This window comes from Myotis davidii, unplaced genomic scaffold, assembly GCF_000327345.1.
Source record: "Myotis davidii unplaced genomic scaffold, ASM32734v1 scaffold197, whole genome shotgun sequence".
NCBI lineage: Eukaryota > Metazoa > Chordata > Mammalia > Chiroptera > Vespertilionidae > Myotis > Myotis davidii.
The window spans coordinates 963033-985102 of NW_006291549.1; the positions used below are offsets into that span (position 1 = coordinate 963033).

Sequence of the window (22070 nt, forward strand, 5' to 3'; positions counted from 1 at the left end):
CTCCATCAATGTCCTCTCCTGCTTTCTCTTTTCTCACTATTCTTGTTAAATTCAGGCCTGAAACGATGTTTCCTTTGACCTATCCCTTGGTTAACTCACTTGTCCAGTCACATACCTGTTTCCTTACACCTGTTCTCACAAGCTTAGTGCTGACCCACATTACTTCCTAACTGGGTAGTTTCAATTATTCCTCATTCTTCCCATTTACACTGGCACCCACTCACATCTTTACTACATTCTGAAGCCAAGTTGCTCTTCCTGAAGTACACCTCTGATCACAACCCCGCCCTCCACACTGAACTTTAATTGTTCCCCTTTGCTAAATGGTTTAAGCATAAATTCTTCATGTTGGCATTCAAGAACTTCCCCCATCTTGCTTTTAAGTCTCATCACTTTTATAGATATTTTGAGATTGTAGCTGAGCCAGACAACTCAACTCAGTGAACACACTGTACTTTCTCACCACCATGTTTTTGTTTACACTGTCCCTTCCACTTGGAATGTCATCCTAAACTTTCTGGAGGCCCACTATTGCCCAAGGCCTATGTCTCACATATTACCTCGATCATAAATCCTGTGATTTATTCAGAATGCCCATCTATTTTTGTGTGAATTTAAAAAATATATTCCACTCTATCTAGGTCACATACAATCTGAAATAACTCCTTAAAATATAACCAGGCCCTTGAGTTTAGAAGCTCCTGAACATTTATTTGTTCAGGAGCAACTAAAATGGTGCCTAACACACACATTTTTAACAAATTATGCTGTTTTACCTAGTTCATTTCTGTTGACTCTGACCACATGTCATATGTAAACCCAACTAGTTTCTTCAAACAAATGCTCAGTAGATTTCTAAAAGCAGCCAGTGTGAATCTAAAACATAAGTTGTCCAATGTCTGGTTAGGCAGTCAAATTTGCAAATGCAGATATCTAGAAGTTTTATATTATGTATTTAAGGAATAAAAATATAAATATTTTCTTATGCAAGTAAAAACTCATTTTTTCTCAAAATATTTTAAAATCTTGGTTGGGCCTATGCTTCCAAGTTCATTTTATTATAGAACTAGAGGCCTGGTGCACAAATTTGTGCAAGGCTGGGGTGAGGAGGGGCAATCATAGACAGGACTGGCTGACGGAGGGGCCATGGGAGGTTGGCCAGCTGGCCCTGCCCCCCCCCCCATCAAACTCCTGGATGAGGGGACAATTTGCATATTAGCTTTTATTATATAGGATTGTTTACAGGTGTAGGGGCAACTAATTAAATTTTCTAAAATGCAAAATAAATGACAAAAGAGAAAAAGTGGCTGTCAGGAAAATGGGCTAAGAGAAAAAATAAATTTAGGGCTGAGGAACTAAGTATTAGGAAGGAATCACAAAATTGCAAATGTGGGATATAAATATACCTTTAAAATTCAACAGACTAGAAATAATTTGCACTTGTGGCCAATAATAAATTACTCAGTGTTAAAACTAAATATTAAAACATTTAAAATAATTCAATTGAAGCAATAAAAAATGGCCAGGGTAGTAGAGAAATCTCTTTTCTAGAAGATTTGATGAAACTAAAATGTCAATGAGAAACTGAACACATAGGTATATGAAAGTCTCATAGGTATATGAAACCAGAGTAGTCCATTTTGAATATATCAACTTAATTCTTAATAGGAGCTCAGGTTGTGTACCAAAAATAAAATTCTCAGGATGGGAAGAAAAAAGCATAGAAAATAAATGCATATGAAATGTATTGAAAAAGAAATATTAAAGATAGCCTTTCAGTCATCTAAGCTATAAACTATAAAAGGCTTTCACTTAGTTTACTTTGCATACCTATTATCATGTTACTTCTAAAGTGGCTGTAATGGTTCCATCCTATATAATGAAAGCCTAATATGCTAAATGTCCAGTCGTCTGGTCAGTTGTTCAACCAATCAAAGCATAATATGCTAATGATATGCTAGGGATGCTCAACTGCTCGGTATGAGGTGCACTGACCACCAGGAGGCAGATGCTCCGACCGGTAGGTTAGCTTGCTGCTGGGGTCTGGCCAATCGGGACTGACGGAGATGGGCCGGACACACCCTGGAGCCCTCCTGTGGCCCCTCCCCTGCTGGCCAACCTCCCGTGTCCCTCCCTGGCCCCAACTGTGCACCAGTGGGGTCCCTCAGCCTGGCCTGTGTCCTCTTGCAGTCCAGGACCCCTCGGGGCATGTCAAAGAGCCAGTTTTGGCCCGATCCCACAGGCCAGGCCAAGGGACCCCACTGGTGCACAAATTCGTGCACCGGGCCTCTAGGAAAATATAAAATGAATGACTTGCTTATCTTAGAAATGTACTAACTTTTATAATTAGTGAACCACCTTTTTAGCCACCTTTTTTTTAGGCACCTTTTAAGAAAATCAACTATTGGTTGATTTTCTAAAATAACAGAGATATTTTTTTCTTTACTTATCACTTTTATTTGAGGAAGAAAAGATAATATTAAAGCAACCTACAAGGAATTAAGTCATCTTAATTTTTAAAAAATCAAATTTTTATTAATGGAAAGAATATGAACAACACTTCACTTTTTATTATTTATGGAATTACCTATACCTATCAAGGCAGGCGACATTATGTTTTTGTCATCTCACCTGTCTTCTCTGCTGATGTGTATTTCCATGAAGTCTAAAATAGACAATGTCTATAAATTTACATGCTCTATGTTCAATTGTCTCAGAAGTAACGTGTGATGGCTATTCTACCAGACCCAAAAGGCAAAGTGTAGGTAACTCCTGCAGACAGATTAGAGCACTATCAGGCCAACAGCGCAGGTGAATCATGATGACCAGTACTGGCCACTGCCAAATCCAGTTTCTGTCTAGTATTTTCTCCCCAAATGTTCTCCAGGGAAATACTGCTTTGCAAAACTTCTGTTTCTTTTTATTTTCCCATGGAAGATGTAAGTACAGAGTCCTTTCAAATGAAGAGAGCTATTATACTCTGACAATTCTCTGTTGGTATAGTAAGAAAAGGCATATATTTTACATAAACACCCAAGAAGTGGTATAAAAAAGGTAAGAACACCCTCCCAAATTAACTCTAAGGTAATTTTTATTTCCTTTTGCTAACTCATAAAGTGTTCCTAAATGAGGGGTCAACTGTCACTGTATTCCATCAATGAGGAGAATTCTAATTAATACCGATTTCTGATTATTGAAATAGTAGGTAATGGGAAAATGTGTGCATATGTGTATATGTGGATGTGTGCGTGAGACAGAAAAAAACACATTGTATCAGGTCTCTCTCTCCTTTACACCTCAGTCCCAATGAGAGCAGAAAACAAGAAATGGATTCACATTAATATCTGAATGTGCCACAAGTGCCCACCAAATTACAGTATAAACATATTTACTAAACTCATCACCAAAATAAAGAACTTAAGAAAAAATCATTACAGAATGGGGGTATCCATAAGGCAAATATTCAGGCACACCTTCAGACTTCCTGCCTTTTCTCCTTGTATGGAATCAGGTTGTACTAAGTTCGGTTGTACTTAATTAAATTAGGTTGTACTACTGTGTTGGGAGGGGTTTCCTAAGATCAGATCCAGGTTCAGTGAGACTCATTGGACTCAGCATATAATCATACTCACAACCAAGATTTCTTATACTGAAGGGAACAAGGTAAAATCAGCAAAGGGAAAAGGGGCATGAGGCAAAGTCCGTAAGAAACTAAGAGCATCTTTCCAAGAGTCCTCTCCCCAAGGAACCACAGGAGATGCATTTAATTTCTCCAGCATTGAAATGGCAACACAGGTAAAGTGCTATCTACAAGGGAATCTTATTAGTCACTCAGTCCACGGTTTTTATTGGGGTTTGGTTGCATGGGTACCCATTGCTTTGCATGGACCCAAATCCAAAATTCCAGACTCTCAGAAGGAAAGCAAATGCTCAACACAGACCATCCAGAACAGTGTGCCACTCACTTAGCGATTGGTGGAAACATGCCCCATCCCCAACCCTCCCAATCCAAGTTCCCAGATGACAGCCAACGGCCAACCTGCTAAGGATAGCAGTCTCAGGCTGCTACGTTAACACTTCTCTGCGTGCCTGCCCATTACTGTTTCAGATGCACCACTGCTTTGGAACTGCACCCCACTGCCACCCGACCCAAAAACAGATTGAATCACTGTGGTTCTAGATGGCCACAAACTCAGCTCTGGTCACTGACCCAGGAATGCGTGGACATGTAGGAGACAGGAAAATGTCTGTCTTCGTTTGAGCAGAAGGGGATATAATTGAGTAGTGCCATCTACAATATCAAGTTAGGTTGAGTTTAAAAAACACTACTGAACACTCAGTCTGTATCTAAGGGAGAAATAAAACAAACCCCTGCCATCGTAGTGTACAATAACAATAGATGAGATTAAGGCTCATAGAAGCCAAGGGGCTGCACTGGCTTCATTTTCCTTAGAGAGCACCCATTCAAATGAGTATCTGATATGTTATTTACTAGAGGAAATAATAATATTTCTAATATTATTATTATTAGACTCTGGTCCAGTAGAGACTGAAAAAGCAGCTTTTGTGGTCCCTTTCAACATTTAGTTCTGATAATAAAAATCAATACGAGGATTTTACAAATCTCATTTTGATTTTATATTTAAACAGGGTAGAAAGTTTTCCATGTCGTGTGAAAGTATTTTGTCAGTTCTTAGCCTCCTAATATGACACCCAACTTATTTATGGCAATCTGCTAGAAACATAAAGTAATTTAAGAAATGGAAATCAATGTAGCATTTTGTTTTCAAACCAATTTACCAACTTTATATCAAAGTACACAAAATGAAATTCTGCTTTTAAGTTGACACTGCCCAAAGCTCTTTGGTAAGGTAGACCTTCAGATAAAACTAAAGGGCTATCAAGAGAGAGGTGCAATGTGAATTTGGCTAAAAAAAAATATGAACAATTACTGTTCATTGAGCACTTACTATGTGCCTAGCACTAAGGGAAAGGGTTCATATACATTGCCTCACTTACTTATTCCATTACTCAGGGCACACATGAAAGCTAGGAACTGCATTTTAGCTCACATCCAGAGTGAGGGGAGAACAATGGGCAAACACATGCACTGATTTTCCTTTTAGTTTCCTGGTTTTAGTAAGAGCAACCCTGCTGAGTAGGGATATGGCAAAAGAAAACACATTCTTTCCACTTCACACAGGCAAGGTGAGTGCAGAAATCCTACAGTCTCTTGTGAATAACACCACTGATCAAGACAGAAATCCTTCTTTAAGCATAAAAAAACAATTAGAGAGTTCAATGGAAGTCAAAATACACCCATATGGATGTATTTCCTCCTTCCCTCAGGATATTAGTCAGAATTCAAGTGTCGTAAATTAGCATTTGTCCAGACATGTGAGATCGTGTTGTATAACATGACCTTCTTCTCTCTCTACAAAAAGGTCTGATGCTCACATGCAGCTAGAAAAGGAACCAGAGACACAGCAACTCCTTTGAGTCCCAACCGAGGGCATACTTCATAAACAACATTCTGGGAGTTTCCAGGCCTTTGTAAGCAATGCTCTCAGGCCACAGGTGTTGGATTTGTTTTCTGTGGCTTTAGGGCTCTCTGCAATGGATTTCACTCAAGATGAGGGGTGGGATTTGAGGCTCTGGGCAAAATGAAGCATGGTGTGGTCTTTGATCACTCCCAGCCAACAAGGAAGAACACACCTCTATGTAAAAGTCCCTGATCCAAGAACATTACCATTCTCCACAGAAACACAGGCAATACGCAGCAGGAGAAGGGGGACTCAGGACCTGGGCCCGAGGCACCCACACACATAGCAACAAAGAAAACAGCATGCAAACAGCAGCTGCACTGACGTTCAGCGAAGACAGAGGCTGGTTTTTAGATCTTATACTGGAGAGAACAAAGACATCCCAATTAATCACAAGTAAGACAAGTGGAAAGTTGGAGCTTCTGCACCTATCATCAAATAAAAAGAAAAAAAACTGTGGCAAATGCATATATTTTTCATATATATATATATATACGATGGCCACAGCTGCCAGCTCCATTATCCCTTTCTGCAAGGGCTGAGAAAGAAAATGAAAGGAAATGGGGTAAAAATATTTCCATTATATTTAGCAGAATATCCCCAGATAAATACTTTTTAGCCTTGAAGAACATTCTAATATGGATTTCTGGCAAAATTTCTAATAATCTAATAAATATTTTATTGAAGTTTATATAACATGTATCAAGAGGCCAAATCCAAGTTATATCACAGAATAAAAGGCAGCAACAAACAAGAGCAATGAATGGCACACAATGAAGGGAAATTCAGTAAAAGGGCATTAAAGATAATTGACGATGGAGGTAAAAAGGACATGCTTACAGTCCTAAAATGCCCCCTTTGTGGAGGTGAAGGGAGAAAGAATGGAGTAGAAAATCAAATAAAATCAAATGCAAGCAAAAGTAAAGAGAATACAGTATGGAGTATGAAATCATGGGCCTGTGCTCCAACACCAAGTCTTTTATTACTAGCTGTGTGATCACTATGAGCCTTAGTTTCCCAGATATGAACAAGACTAGCAATACCTGATACCTATGCCTTTTAGGGTTATTTTTAAGTTAGGCCCTGGCTGGGTAGCTCAGCTGGCTGAGGTGTGGCCCCACAGACTAAAAGGTTTCGGGTCTGGTGATTCCTGGTCAGGGCACATACAGGAGGAACCAATCCGATGTTTCTCTCTCACACTGATGTTTCTCTCTCTCTTTCCCCCACTCCCTTCCACTGTCACCCACAAAAGCCATGGAAAAAATATCCTCTGGTTAGGATTAACACCCCGCCACACACACACTAATTTATTTACAAAAAGATTGTTAGATTAGGGTTGAGTTAAATGAAGTACAAACACTCACAACAGGCCTCAGTTAATTCTAGGCACAGGGCAGGCACTGGGTGTACGATTGCTGACTTAAACAGGTATAGCTTTAGCATAAATCCAAGGAGTAACTGAAACGTTGACCTTGCATCTAGAAATTTGTACAGTATGATCTACTGAGACTGCATATAAAACAGCAATAATAAGTGACAACAGACTTATAGACAAAGATGAAATGTTTTTTAAAAAATTATATCCATACTCTTTACATTACTGGAATACTACACTTTGGTCAGCTTCCGAGTCTCTTGGTTCAGGTGCTATGTTAAAACATGCAGAGATAACATTCTTATAATAGGATGCATTTTCTGAATGCTTTACATGCGAATTCCATTCTCTGAATCATGGTGCCTTTTTTAAGACAATCATTTTATCCTTCGGTTTCCTGGCATTCGGGGTGTTGGCTCTGCGTGTGCCTAAGAAAGAGAACATGCATGTGCAGAGAAACCAGGATCTTTGTTGTTTTTAATAAAGGTATGGCAGGAATCCGTTTCTGCTTCTGCAGAACTTCCTTCACAGCACAGAGAAGCCACTTGAATAAGGATTTATGATGCAATTAGAGCCAAATATCTCAAAAATGAAGCAATCATATAGGTTATTTTGTAAATATTTTATTAATCCTCTAAGAGCTTCCTAAGTGAGGCCTCACAGAGACTTATATTCTTAATCTGCTATGAATAAACGCTTCAATCCAGTGCCTGCATTCCAATGACCCAGGACTAAACAGGGGAGGGTAAGGTTTCAGGTATCACAGCTGCAAGGCCTTTATGACGACGCAGAATACAGAGACCTGTTCCCTCACCAGGGACTGCTCGCTCCAGTGATTCAAGGAGGTTACAGAAGTGCAACAGGCCTCACAGTCAGCCACACGCTTTTACACGCCTACTATGTCAGGGGCTCTCAACCTTCTTGGGAATTTATTCAGATAGGAGATTTATTTCTTCCACCTGCCACTGAGCTGGAAGGCCACTTGCTTCTCGTGCACTTCCAGTTCAGAAATGCTGGTGGTGTTCTCTTCGAGGTATGTGAGTAAACAGGCTCTTGCTTCTGTTTCCTAACAAATAATGTCTCGATGTGTGTCCTTGATTTCATTCGCATACTTCTAGTTGTAGACATACAGTTACAAGATAAACTCAGAGCCATCTGCCTTTCGTCCCATGCAGTTCCTATTAACACTTAATGAGTGTCCATCGGCAAGCCCATGGATTACTTTCCTACTCCCACTCTCTCAGAAATCCTCCTGCCATCTTTGAGCTAAGCCAGGATTTCTTCACTCCCATTCTTTATTATTCATACCTCCAAATCATCTCCATTCACTAGCCAAAGAAAAAAGGGATCCATGCCAGCTGAAACATGATATGCCAATGGAAATGAAATTTGGCTTTAATGTAGGAATTAATAAGTGATCCATCTAAAACAGCCCAGGAGCAACCTCCTGAAATTCCTGCCCCCAACTTTTACATCGAGATAGGGGCATCTACTCCTCTAGATTCTCAAAGTTTGAATTAAATTCTTGCCTCTAAGTACAAACTGGCGTGAAAGTGGGGACCAAGAACAAATCTTATGCTTCCTGTTGGCAAAAATGACTAACATAATATCAAAATATTAAGTTGGGAGAAAAGTGAAGAAATGCCCCCCTCAACCTAATACCTGATAAAATCCCACCGAACAGCAAGTGGCAAACTCACACAAAGGGCTTTAGTTGTATGATAGTTAAGAATCAATCTGTCTTCCAGCTACATCATTCCTCTCTCTTTCACAATGGAAATGGGGAAGAGAGAACACATCCTCAGTCCAAAAAGGTCATTTGCTCCATTACTGCTTGTTCTTGGTCGTCACCTCCATCTCCTTTGCCAGAAGAACGGCCCCCTCCCTCTCTTTGTTCTTTGTTTTCATCTGTGCTTTTTCTGAATTATTTAATGTTCTCTTTCTCTTGTGCTTCAGATCCCCAAAGGTCTACCTGAAGTTTTTTCCCTTCCACTCTGTGATTTCCTGGTTTTACTCTCACAATTCTAGACCCATCCTCCCCTTCTCTTTTTTTAAAAAAAATATATTTTTATTGATTTCAGAGAGGAAGGGAGAGGGACAGAGAGATAGAAACATCAATGATGACAAAGAATCACTGATCAGCTGCCTCCTGCATGCCCCTCACTGGGGAATGAGCCTGCAGCCCGCACACATGCCCTGACCGGGAATTGAACCGTGACCTCCTAGTTCATAGGTGGATGCTCAACCACTGAGCCATGGCAGCTAGGGCCTTTTCTTCTTTCGATCTGACCACCTCCCCAAGTCAGAGCTCACCTGTTTCTTCCTTTCTGTGTACGAATCCATTGGCCTGTCCCTTTCCATTTTCATTCCTGAAAGCAACTTTCCTTTCCTTTGTCACTCCTTCTATTTTGGTTTGGAGAAGGACAGTTACTATGAAAGGCATGATGCAGTCACACAGATAGAAGCTAAGAGTGTGTTCACTGTGTGTAGTGGGAAACATAGACGGTAATCTCATGGAAAATGAAATAAAGCTAACTTTTCGAATGAACGTCAGTGAGAAGGTGTTCTGAGGTCATTTTGGAAAGTAGAGAAAAATGGTGACATTGTAAATTTGCTCTTTTGAGCATATAGGCATCTCCTAAATCCCCGGACTGATCTGCTCAAGTATAAGTGTTCTCAATGCCATTTCACTGCACTGACAAATTCAGACTTAAATTCCCACTTGTTGCAAGTGAGAGTTACATATCAACACTGGTGGGAGACTACTTCCTAATTCTTCCTCTGAAAACAGAATTCATAACTCAGGAGGACAAAGATTAATGGCTTAAAATGTGGAGGGGCATATAGTAGAGGCTAATTATAGCTAAGAAATATTTAAAACATATATATGTATAATATATAGATGTATATACATTATGTACACACAAACACACACATGAGGAGATACATACACATTTATTATTTATCCTCCCCCTACCAGGCTAATGTTCAGCTGATACATGCTAGACTGGTATGAAATATGGGCCAGTGCCTAGGCATTTGTTCTTGTTGTCAGTGCTTCTGCCATTCGGATTATTAAAATTATTAAACATTATGCCTGTATTCTCCTCAACGTAATGTATCTACTTTTCTTTTCTCCTCTGAATATTTTGAAAGAAGTCTTCAATTTTTGTCTCTGGGTTTGTTTTTTGGCAACTACCTATAATATAAAAGCATAATATGCAAATCGACCAAATGGCTGAACAGTGGAATGACTGTCTGGACAACCTTCCAGACGAAGCCGGGCGGCTGCGAGGGCCGAGGCAGCCGGAGCTATTAGGGCCTACCCTTGCACAAATTTTGTGCATCGGGCCTCCAGTATCATTATATGGTTTGATGTAATGCTGTCTTTCAAAATTTGAACAATATATTTTCTGTCCATAGACCCTTGAAAAGTTAAACCAATTAGTTCTCCTCCTTCCATAAGTCTTCCACCAAGATGGTGGTATGTGTGCCTCGACTATGAACGATGTGGTTAGGCCTAAGTGATACTTCTTCCTCTGACCCTTTTCAATGCTAACTTAGCCCGCAGGATGCTGCCCCAGTGATGATGCTAATACCTGATTCTAATCACTTTACTCCCTTGCTCCAAATCCCCCAGTGGCTTTCCATTTCCCACAGCAGTGGTCAAAAGACTCATGATCAGTGATGAAATGCAATTAAAGAAGTGATATTAAGACTTTTTAATAACTGGGAAGGACAAGCAACAATCAATCTGAATGGATGCCATAACCAATGAGAAAAACACCAGTCATAAAAATAATTACTATGGGCACACTTGTGTACTGGCTGAGTATCATTTTCAAACGATCTGCATGTACTCTTGTACTAATAACCACTTTATATTCTATGCATATTATTAATATTGTAAAAATATTAAAACAAGGTAAGGAAAAATAAATAGAAACAGAAATTTAACATTATATCCTATTTTTCATAATCTAACCAATTCACTCCACTTAGAATGATGACTGGCACAGATTAAAAACTCAAAACACCTTTTTCTGAACAGCAGGCCCTTGCAGACCTGGCCTCTGGCTACCTGTCCAGGCTTATCTCCCATGGATCTTTTTATGCTCCAGCAATACTGATTCACAACATTCCAAAACAGAGCATCACTCCTCACAGTTCGCACGTTAGTGGGTGATGTTCCATGAGTCATCATTTTTAGTGTCCCCTCAACTGCTGCCTACCTTTTTTGGGAAGTCTTCCCTGTTGGCCTAAGATACATGGGAGGCTTTCCCCCTTCACGTAAACAGTAACAATAGCTAACATTTTCTGAGCATTCACTTCCCACCAATATTCAACTATGTTCACTCTCTTGAATAATTTTACTAAGAACCATCATATAGTGGGTACTATTAGTATCTTCAACCTGAGTCTTAGAAAAGTTAAAAACCTTATTCAAGTGACTCAGCCAATAAAAAGTAGGAATGGCCTTTAGACTCAAGTCCAACACCAAAGTGTAGACTCTTCTACTTCCTATTTGTCCACACCTCCAATGACACAAGCATTATATAGTATTATAACTGTAGGTTTTCATGACGCAAGCTTTTGTCAACAACCAGGCAGTTTTTACTTTTATATTCAAATCATTTAGCACACAGCAAGCTCATGAAAAAAAAAAAGTTTGCTGAGTAAGCGTATGTCTAGTTATAAATTTTAAATTTTTAAATTAACTTTTGGCTATTCAGCCTAAATGAATTGAATATTACACTTTACAGCTATGTGTGGCTTTTTAAATTTTAAGCGCCTGTCAGGATGACTTCTAAAGACCCCATAAACATGATATTGCCCTGTACTGACACCAAAGGGGAAAGAACTCAAGGACAGAGCAGATAACCTAAACCTTTTCCTCTCTGTCTGCTCCTTTGCCTCCCACTTGCTGGAGGGAGGGAGGGAAAAAAGGGGGAGGCGGTATGTGGATAGGAAAGATGATAATAACCCACAAGACATGCTTTGTTGCCCTGCATTTGGTCTGACAATGTGAGGATGACGGAAACTAGGAAAAACTGACAACTAAGCTCTCTAAACATGCCCTGATTGCTTTAACCTCGCCTAGATTCTTACGTGTATCTCCTTTCTCCACTTGACTGTGTGCTCTTTGAGGGCAAAAATTCACACAAAGTCACTTATTCAGTGCCCTTCCATCTCCTTTTAGAATGAGTCCTGATTCCCTCAGTCCTAAACCAATCCCCAGCCTCCAAACATGGTGAAACTTCTAAAATACAGGCATCATCCACATTGTATTTCTTCTTCTTTTAAAAAATTATGTTTTATGAAACGTCAGAACTGCCAGGGGAAACAACACAGAACCTACCCTTTAGAGACTATTGAATATTAAGTGAAAGGTCCATGTGGAAATGTATGAGAAATAACTTCTTAGGGAAGGGGGTAAAATATAAAACAATTCATTTTTAATTATGTCTGTGTAGACTTACTGATAGTGCCACCAGGGCTCTGAAGTCAGTAAACATTTGAACATGTAGAAGTAGGATACTTAGGGGGGTGGAAGCACAAGAGCTGGATATAGGTCCTCTACCCAAAGGGAGAGCTGTAGCTATGGACACATTTCAAGGCAGATCTAGACAGAAAGGAGACAACAGCATTAGAGGAAGGGCATCTGGAGGACCACCTTGGAGAGTGATGGGCAAGCCAAGCCAAAGGGCTCCCATCTCTTTCCCCAGGAGATGTTCCCAGTATCCAGTCAGACAGGATAGCACTTGTCACCATGGATGTGACACCTATGCAGAAGAGAGAAGCCATCCTGGCAGCAGGACACAACAGAATGCCATGGAGGAGGGTCGGACAAATTTAGATTCTGTCCCAACAGACCACACTTCCTATTTCTCACCTCCAGAAGGAGACCTCACGTTCCCCTCTTATCGGGCTTCTCATGAGAAACGAACCTGAAAGTGTTTAGAAAAGGTAAGACTGCTACACGTGTATATAAAGCAGTGCTTATGAATTCCGTTAAGGGACTAAGGTTAACTCCTTTGGATTAAAAGGCTAAGTGGGAGAACACTTTAACTCATAAAAATAAAAAGGCAATTATTTCTAGAGTTGATCTTCGTTCAACCACTGGCAAAGTAAACTTGGGCAGTCACTTCACCTCTCCTTGCCCCAATTTAAAGTGATTTAGATTTCACTCCTGACTATCTCATTAAGGTATTATGATGATTAAGTACTTAAAATGTCTTAAGATCCAGTGAGTAATGTGTTACCATTTGGGGGAGCAGTCATGTGATATTACAGCTTATCTGAATAATTTTAAAGCTGTCTGATGTTCCTCCAAATTCTCTGGGTCTTTGATACCACAGATAAACAGACAAGATACCTGACGCTTGACTGCAGTAGCATTTGTTTTCCATGTTTTAAGAGTACTGAACTCTTAACGGCACGAACAGAATGCACAGTGATCAGCTGTAAAATTTAAGGTTGCTCATCCTTGATTAACCCCCTTGAATAAAGTGAGGATTATGCACTCTCAATTAAAAGAACACATCTTAGGGAAAAAAATGAACTCCACATACACAGCACTATACGTTGTCTCTATCTTGAAAAATCATTCATAATGTAGCAGAATGAGGAACACTGAAGAACATTATCATGAAAACAGGCAAGGGACAAGGAGGGTCTGAGTTGAGGCAGAAAAGTAGGAAGGAAGGGGTGAGTTTAAGTGCTGCTTAGAAGGTGAAGCAGCAACATCTACTTACAAGACCAAAGCAACAACTTTCTAGGGCAGTGGTTCTCAACCTTCCTAATGCCACGATCCTTTAATACAGTTCCTCATGCTGTGGTGACCCCAACCATACAATTATTTTCGTTGCTACTTCATAACTGTGATTTTGCTACTGTTATGAATTGTAATGTAAAGATCTGATATGCAGGATGTATTTTCATTGCTACAAATTAAACATAATTAAAGCATAGTGATTAATCACAAAAACAATATGTAATTATATATGCGTTTTCTGATGGTCTTAGGCGACCTGTGACCTGTGAAAGGGTCGTTCAACCCCCAAAGAGGTCATGACCCACAGGTTGAGAACCGCTGTTCTAGGGGGTGGCAATTGGATAGAGGAGGTAAGAAAGAAGAAAACATCAAAAATGAACCCTCAATATTACAAGCGTGGCTGTCCAGTTACATATTGGCTGGACTAAAGCTTGAGGAGAAAGATGTCATCAAATCATATGCATCCTATATAATAAAAGGCTAATATGCAAATAGACCAAATGGCAGAACAACCAAATAACTGGTTGCTATGATGTGCGTTGACCACCAGAGGGCGCGCGCAGAACAGGGCGGGCATTGGCCATTGTGGATGGTGGAGCAGGTGAGCTGGTCACTGTCATCAGGGCGGGCCTCTGGTGGTTACTGAAAATTCTTTGTTCCCACACGCAGAAGTCCTGTCCGGCACTTGCATCCGCTGCCGGTGCCAGCTGCGGGGCCCAATCACTCTGCGCTGTCAGTGGGTGGGAGTGGTGGCTGCGGGCCCCGATCGAACCTGAGAGTTTCTCCAACTCCCCCTGCTCCTGAGGGATGATTGGGGCGGCAGCTGCCTCTCATACCTGCTGATGGCGCGGAGCCATTGCTCACACCCGCTGTCAGAGCCAGCCCTGCTTGCACCTGCAGCCAGCACCAAAGCCACTGCTTGCACCCGCTGCAGGTCCCGATCACTTGGTGCCGTCAGTGGGTGCAAGTGGCGGCTGCTGGCCCCAGTTGCCTCTGAGGGCTTCTCCACCTCCCCCTGCTCCTGAGGGGCGATAGGGGCAGTAGCTGCTGCTCACACCCACTGCTGGCGCCGGCCCCAATCACTCTGTGCTGTCAGCGGTGCGAGCAGGACCAGCGCCTTCAGTGTGTGGGAGTGGCGGGCAGCGAGAGCAGGGTTGCAGGCAGTCAGGCAGGGTGGGGGCAGAGGATGGGCCAAGACTCACCCTGTACCTACTGTAGCCTCGAGGCCTGCAGTTCCTTTCAAGGTGCACAAATTTGTGCACTGGGCCATCAGTATTGAGAATAAAGTGCCTTTGGATGCTACTGTTTTGAAAATTCCCTTGTCAATTTCCTAATTTATCTTCAGATAACATAACAGAAAAACTCAAAGTATTGTAGTTATATTTGAAGCTTCCTCTGAAAAACTTTTAATTGGTTGAAAGTTTAAAAATACTCCCTATTTCTCCCACATTACTACTCACGAAGAAGGAATATTCTCATACTATACTGATCCTAGTCTCCCAGTCACTAAGAACACCAATTATAAACACCACATGGTAAGCTCATGTTGGGAGCACAAAGCACTCCACCAAAATGGACCCGAAATGGCATCAAAACAAAAGAAACTCAACCAGACTTCTCTGTTCCAGCTTCAACATGGAAACAGAACTATAGTGAGCTGGACAGTTAGCAAATGCCATGCTACTTGAGAACGAGGCAAAGAAAGGAAAGAGTAAAAGGCCTTTTACCCCTCTACTAGTAGGCATAATGCTATAGAAGTAGGTCTGATTTCATACCACAGTGGAATCCAGGAGAGCTTCGGTCTCATAAAAATAGCATGTAATCTATTAAATTTATACAAACGAGGGTTTTGGGTTGCATTTCCTAAAGACAATGTCAGGTAGGGTCTGCCCACCCTAACAAAAGAACGTCCCTGCACATACAGCACGGTGAACACAAGCTGTGTTCACACATGCACATGTTACATACTTGCCTCTTCGCCCAAACAAGGCAATGCTTTTAAAAATATGTCAAAAGTTATTTCAGAACTCCATAGTATGTTGTTATGGTGCGTGCTGCTGCAAAGAAAAAGCTAATGGGCTCTCTACTTAATGTGATTAGAGCCATTATTGACATAATGCCAGGAAGACGCAAAACCATTAGCATTACACTACAGCTCACTTTAGCATCCACTCAGATTTAGTATTTGATCCACAATTTTAATTTTGTTCTGCTCTATTCAGAGCTGCATTACACAAAATGCATAATTAAAAGCTGCTGTGATTCTCTCCACTTCTCAAATTAAAAACATAGCAAACATTTGTAGTTCTAATCCACTAGAAATTAATAAATCAAATAGTGTCTTTTATCCTCTTTCCTCCGTGCAATTCAGATTGCAGGTTGGGAATACTTCTGCCTGCAACCGAGTACGCTGCAGACGGAGCAGCTGCTCAAAGGGAAGCAAAGTCCCCAAACTGCTACTCTAAAGGCGAGAGAGAGCCGAGAAGCACCGATATGGCCTTATAACTCCAAGTGTTAAGCCAGAAGCGCTTTCCGCAAAGAAAAATTTTAATCAATTCACCATAAATCCTTTTGATGCATTTTCCTTCATTAGCTCACTTTGTCAAGCATACACATGCTCCTAATTTCATCTAATCAAATTCACCATGTCTTTCTGTCAACAGTGAAACCATTCCCCCGGCCAAAAGATCCCTTATCAACTCCCTGCGCAGGGCAGCCTGGAGGGGAAGCCCCTGAGCAGCAGTTTTGCTTTATCCGCCATTAAGAGCCAAGAAGGCTTCCCCCTAAAGGTCTGGCATCCAGAGCTGTGACACTGACACGTTTGCCAGTTCTGCTGCATCTAGGAGTCCCGTCACCTGGAATAATAGAGGATTAGGAGTCATTACAATAAAAACGGCATATCCTGCCCTGTGGGTGACAATCCCAGGAAAATTCTGGAAGGACCACCACAAAATAACAGAGGCAGAGCAGAGAAGGCGAATGCTTATTATAAGGCGTCCCTGCACTGCCCTAACCTGGGGCACCCGATAGGTCTGTACCCCAGCCCTTCCAGCAGGCCGTGCCTCCTGCCTGTCACCTCCCTGCTGCCCACTTCCTTCCTGCAGGCCCTCCTTCCGTTCTCTGATCAAAGCTTGCTTTATCCAGAAAACAACTCCAGAAGTCCCCCAGGTGACTTATTTTCTTAAGCCGTGTGTGTGTGTGTGTGTGTGTGTGTGTGTAACAAAAGAATTTATGGAAATTTATACATATTAGGCTTATATGACTAGTGACACCATCTCCCCCACTGGATGGTAAGCTCCGTGAGGGCAGGAACCACATCTGCCTTGCTCACCACTTTAATTTCTAGAATCTGGCAGCTCTGCCTGGCATGAGGTTGGAGCTGACTAAAATATAGGTTAAATGGCTAAATGATAAACTGACCACTGTCACCTGACAGTTTACCTAAAGATACCAAGATCCTGTCATCTCCTATCCCTCTTTCATGTCCCAAGGTGATCCTTCCTAAAATTATACTGTAAATAAATATAATGAAGCAAAGGCTTTGAAATGCACGAAAAGTTTACCATGTGTGGATTTTACGTACTGTCTGCAGTGGTAAAAGGACCAAGTGAAGACAGAAGTGACAGAGGATCCATACGAAAGATAAAGGAGCAGAAGCCCTGAAGAGGACCTTGGATATGCAACTGGGACTGAAATACATGGGTGTCCCAACCCCCCACACTGCTCCCCTGGGACAGGAAGCGGGGAGGCAGGAGCAAGACAGAGACCACCCGCCCAAGAATGGGCCAAAGCATCACTCAGCTGCTGAATGGGCTTTACCTTTAGTTGCCAGCATCTGGCTGTAAAAACAAACATTCCTGATAAAAATGTAACAAGGGAACAAGAAAACAACAACTCCTTTTAACTTCTTAACAAACCCAAGACTTGAAACCATATAAGCAGCAGCCAAGGCTATATCACTATGATAGACAGCCAGTTACCTAAAAATGTCAAACAAACATATTTCCAAAAAAAAGAGAGGGCTATTCTATTATTGCTCTTGCCTTATTATGGAAGCATCTTTGAATTTTTAGTTGTGTTTACCTCCCCAACACAAAGAAACAAGTATTCTGCATGATTTGCCTGTAGTTACAGACATGCTAAACAATGAAGGCCTTCACTAGAAGGCATTTGATATAACTAGACTGTTTAAAGGAACATTATAAAATACATATGGAGAAAAAAATAAATACTATATAATTATATTTTCAATTCAGCTTTGACATCACAGAATTCATTTGCTCTTTTTAATAAAAAAAACCGAATATATCTATTTCTTTGTTACTGGGATACTGACTTAGATGTACTTCCCCTCGAGTGCTCCCACGGAGGGGCAGCCTCAGAGCAGAGTTTGTAAGGAACTTCCTTCAGCTCCTGCCCTGGAACTGACTCCAGAACGAAGAGGTCCCTCTGCTTTCGGGGGCAGGATCCTCGACCTCCCTACTTGAACTTCTCGGCATGTCTTTCTGGAGGTGCTCAGGAAGTATCATTCTCCCGAGAAAGAGGCGTGGGTGGGCCCTGCATCCTGCCATAGCTGTTCACAGATGACAGGAGTAGTCAGGCAGAAAAAACCTCAGCTGTGTCTGGCTCATTACATTAGGAGGCCGTTCGTTTCGCTGTTTTCGTGGCTCTAACTGCTAAGCTTCTTTCCTTCCACGGAGCTGAAACCTGCCCTCCTATAAATTTCAGTCCTCTGAGGCACTCACAGGATCAGCCTGCTTCCTGGTCCACGTGGAAGCCCTCCCAGACGGGAGGAGATTCCGCTCTGGCAGGCTTTGCTCCAGACCAAACACTGTCAGTGTGTTCAAGGGCTCCCCGGTGGTTTGCCTGCAGACCTGTGGCCATCCTGGCCACTGCTGGTGGTCACACACCTCAATGGCTCGGTGCTCCTCACACAGTGTGATCCCCAGAACGAAACGCAAGATTCTGTATGAGGTCCGAGACACGTGGAAAAGGGGATACTTTATACCATCATCATAATTGTAGCTAATGAGCTAGTGCCCCTTTTCTTAAAAAGGCACATGGCGTGAAGAAGAAACGACAAACATTTCCCAAGGAAAACTCGTTCTGTGTGGTTATAAACTGCTGCTTTTTTCTCAGGTGGCATCTAGAACCTATTTCCTGATCTAACTCTTCAGTGTTCACGTAATACAGAATATTCACCTTTAAAACATCTTTAACACTAATTACAGGATGGAAGGACTGTTAGGTATAGTAAGTAAAGATCATCTAATACACAGCTGCTCACTAGCTTCAGAAGAGGTGAGTCTACATGAACCACAAGGCTCCCGGCAAACTTCTCTAGGTCACAAAGGAATGTCCTTGTGTGAGAGTGTCATTAAGTGGGAATCACTGCCTGGTGGTTCCCTGTATTTCCAGCTCTCTCTCAAAGACCTCCCAGCTCTGATTCAAGAGCGGCACGACACTGACACTGAGCAAATGAACAAAATGCAAATGGAAATGCAATTATTAAAAACAAAACAAAACAAAACAAAAGGACTGAAAAAAGAAAAAGAAAAAGTGGATGGTTGGAAAGTATGTATATCCCCACCTTAGACTGAAAGGGTATTTCGGAGGGTGTGTTCCTGCGCACACTGCATACCACGCCGCTGCCATCTATCATGCCAAGGAACACAGGGCCGCGGAAAGCTTTTCAAGCTTCAGAGAAGTTTATTTTACTTTCAGTGATTGAGAGGCAACACTTACATGAATCTCCCACTACCAATATTTTCTTGTTAGAACTTTTAAATATACAAAAAAGTTGAAAGAACTGTACAGCGAGCATCCATATATGTACCATATAAATTATACAGTTACCAGTTTATTATATTTGCTTGTGAGAGTCTTTTTTCTGTATCATGGATCAGCATGAGACAACAGTCATGCAATTTACAATTTCAGCAGGGAAATTACTGATATTACTGGGTCAGCGCTCATTCTTCAAGTATGAAGTATAAGCATTTCAAATGCTTAATTTACACTAATATGATCTTATTTGCATTTGAGTTCTAGTCCTTTATGCACTTGGGGTCGAATATCTGCTGGATTATTTATCTGTTTATCTTAACAGCTCAGCCCAAAGACAGGAAAATGTTATCTGTGAAGGCTTAACCTTTGGAAGCATACTTACCTTTAACCGTCTCCACATCTTTCTAAAAATCTGGAAAGTACTAGCAAGCTGCTTGTGGTCCCCTCGTGTCAGCTTAGGTTATTGTCATAATTCCAGCAACAAAACAGTGATACGCAGCTAATATTCATACAGTACTTACTCTCTGGCAGTTGTCAGTCTAAGTGCTCTGCATACTTTAGCTCATTCAATACACCCAATATCTTCATAAAATAGTAGTTAATATTATCACCACTATTTTAAAGGCATGAAACATGAGACACAAAGAGTCAGAGCTCCTAAGTGGCAGAGGTGGAATTCAAACTCCAGCGGCCTACACCACAGTCTTTTCGACCAACCAACACAAGGCACTGCCTCTCCGGCAACCAAAGGAACTCTATACCTGACATAAATCTAATGTCACGCCACTATCATCACTGATGTTACTGCAAACTCACCAACTGATGGGTTGTTTTCATTTGGGAGATGCTCAGTTTCAGTGCATTTTTAAAAATCAACAATTACTTGTTTGTTTCTGAGTGAAAAATACATGTACAAGGTACATTACTATTAAAATGAATTGGGAATAGTAAGTAAATATATGCGCTGAAAATGAAATCAATGCCTACACACACACCTACACACACAGTCCAATACACAAAGATGTGTGATCTAGTGCAAGCTAATTAACTTTTCTGAACCTTTATAGTCAATGACCAAATGGGAGTCTAATGTAATAGAACCAACCTTATGGGATTATTACGAGAATTACCTATGATCATCTAATTCCACAATACCTGAAATGTAACAATATAATAAATACTCAATGAACACATCTATAATAATAAAAGGGTAAGCCAGCCTGGGTCCCAGGTGCCTGCCAGAGTCTCAAGGGAAGCCAGACTGGGTCCCGGGTGCCAGCCGGCAGCCGGAGGAGGGAAGCCCAGGTCTTGGGTGCCAGAGGAAGCCAGTGCCAGCAGCTGGGGGAAGGAAAGCCTACTCTTGTATGAATTTTCGTGCATCAGGCCTCTAGTGTAAAATATTTAGCGCTGTGTCTAGCATACTGTAGACACCAAAAATGTTATCAATAACAATAGTAACATAAGATCAACTTGCAAATAAGATTCGTATTTACCAATACCATGAGGGATCCATAATTTTGTTTTAATGGTACCAAAGGATAATTTTAATCTTGGCCAAACCAAGCCTTCCAGGATTTTCTGGTTAATTCAAGATGACTAAAAATACTATAGATCTAGCCAAATCGTTTAATTTATAAGCAAGTCAAATTATCATGGGTACAAAGTCCCTGCTAGCTATTATATCCCACTATGTCAACCTAACAGTGTCAGCAAACATTTCTAAATTTCTCTAAATATCCAGCTACAGAAACCCAAACCAAGAGGGGGGATCTTCTATATTAAGTGACACCAGAAGGAATTATGTCTCCGTTTTGATAGTTTAAACTGTAAGTTGGCACTGAGGAAGGGGGCTGTAAACATGGACTCTTAGGCTCTCATCTTTGGAGGGATGATGAGACATGAAATCTTGGTTGCCGAACCCTATGGCCTGCAGATAATTTATAAAACCTGTTACCTCTTCTCAAGCCCGAACATTATCAGCCAAAACCAGGATCCCAAGCTTCCCTTCCCTCCTTGTTCCCAATTTAAATGAATAAACTTACAGGAGTCAACCACGATGGCATTAAAAGCCCAGGACACCCAGGCCTGACTGGGTCTGAGAGAACATTGATGGAGTCACTGGGCCCCCGGTGGCCCTCAGTGAAGGTCATGCAGAGGTCCAGGGCTTCCCATGGCTGGCCCATCGGCTCGCTCAGGCATTCCTAAAGCCCCGGCCGTCCACCTGACTGGACCATTTAGTGCAGATGGCAATTTGCTGTATGTTTTCGATACACGTCTATTTCCTCCGCCATGCCTAACAGCATGTAAAACAACAAAGTCCCATTTTGTACACACAGAGGCACTTATCAGGGCTCAGTGGCTCTCAACACCAGGCACTTGGAGAAGACTGATGGTGGTGTGGTGGGAATGGGACAGGAAATGGACATCTGTGTTTTCCCTTGTTAATAGCATAATGTAACTCCATTGCTGAAAAAAAAAGTTAAAAAAAAAGATGTTCTCAACCACCTTGAGCCACTAAAAGAGAACTTGCTCAAGCTAAAGCCTAGAGAGCCTTGTGCCTGACAAGCCACTGAAAATATTTCACTTCCTT

General features: G+C 41.5%; 1 protein-coding gene and 1 pseudogene across 4 annotated transcripts in view; one reads left to right on the plus strand and one right to left on the minus strand.

The window, feature by feature from the left end:
- The window catches only part of BNC2 (basonuclin 2), a 302217-nt gene that overhangs the window by 44215 nt on the left and 235932 nt on the right, over positions 1-22070 (minus strand). The window lies entirely within an intron of this gene.
- The window catches only part of LOC107183262, a 21319-nt pseudogene continuing 5607 nt past the window's right edge, over positions 6359-22070 (plus strand).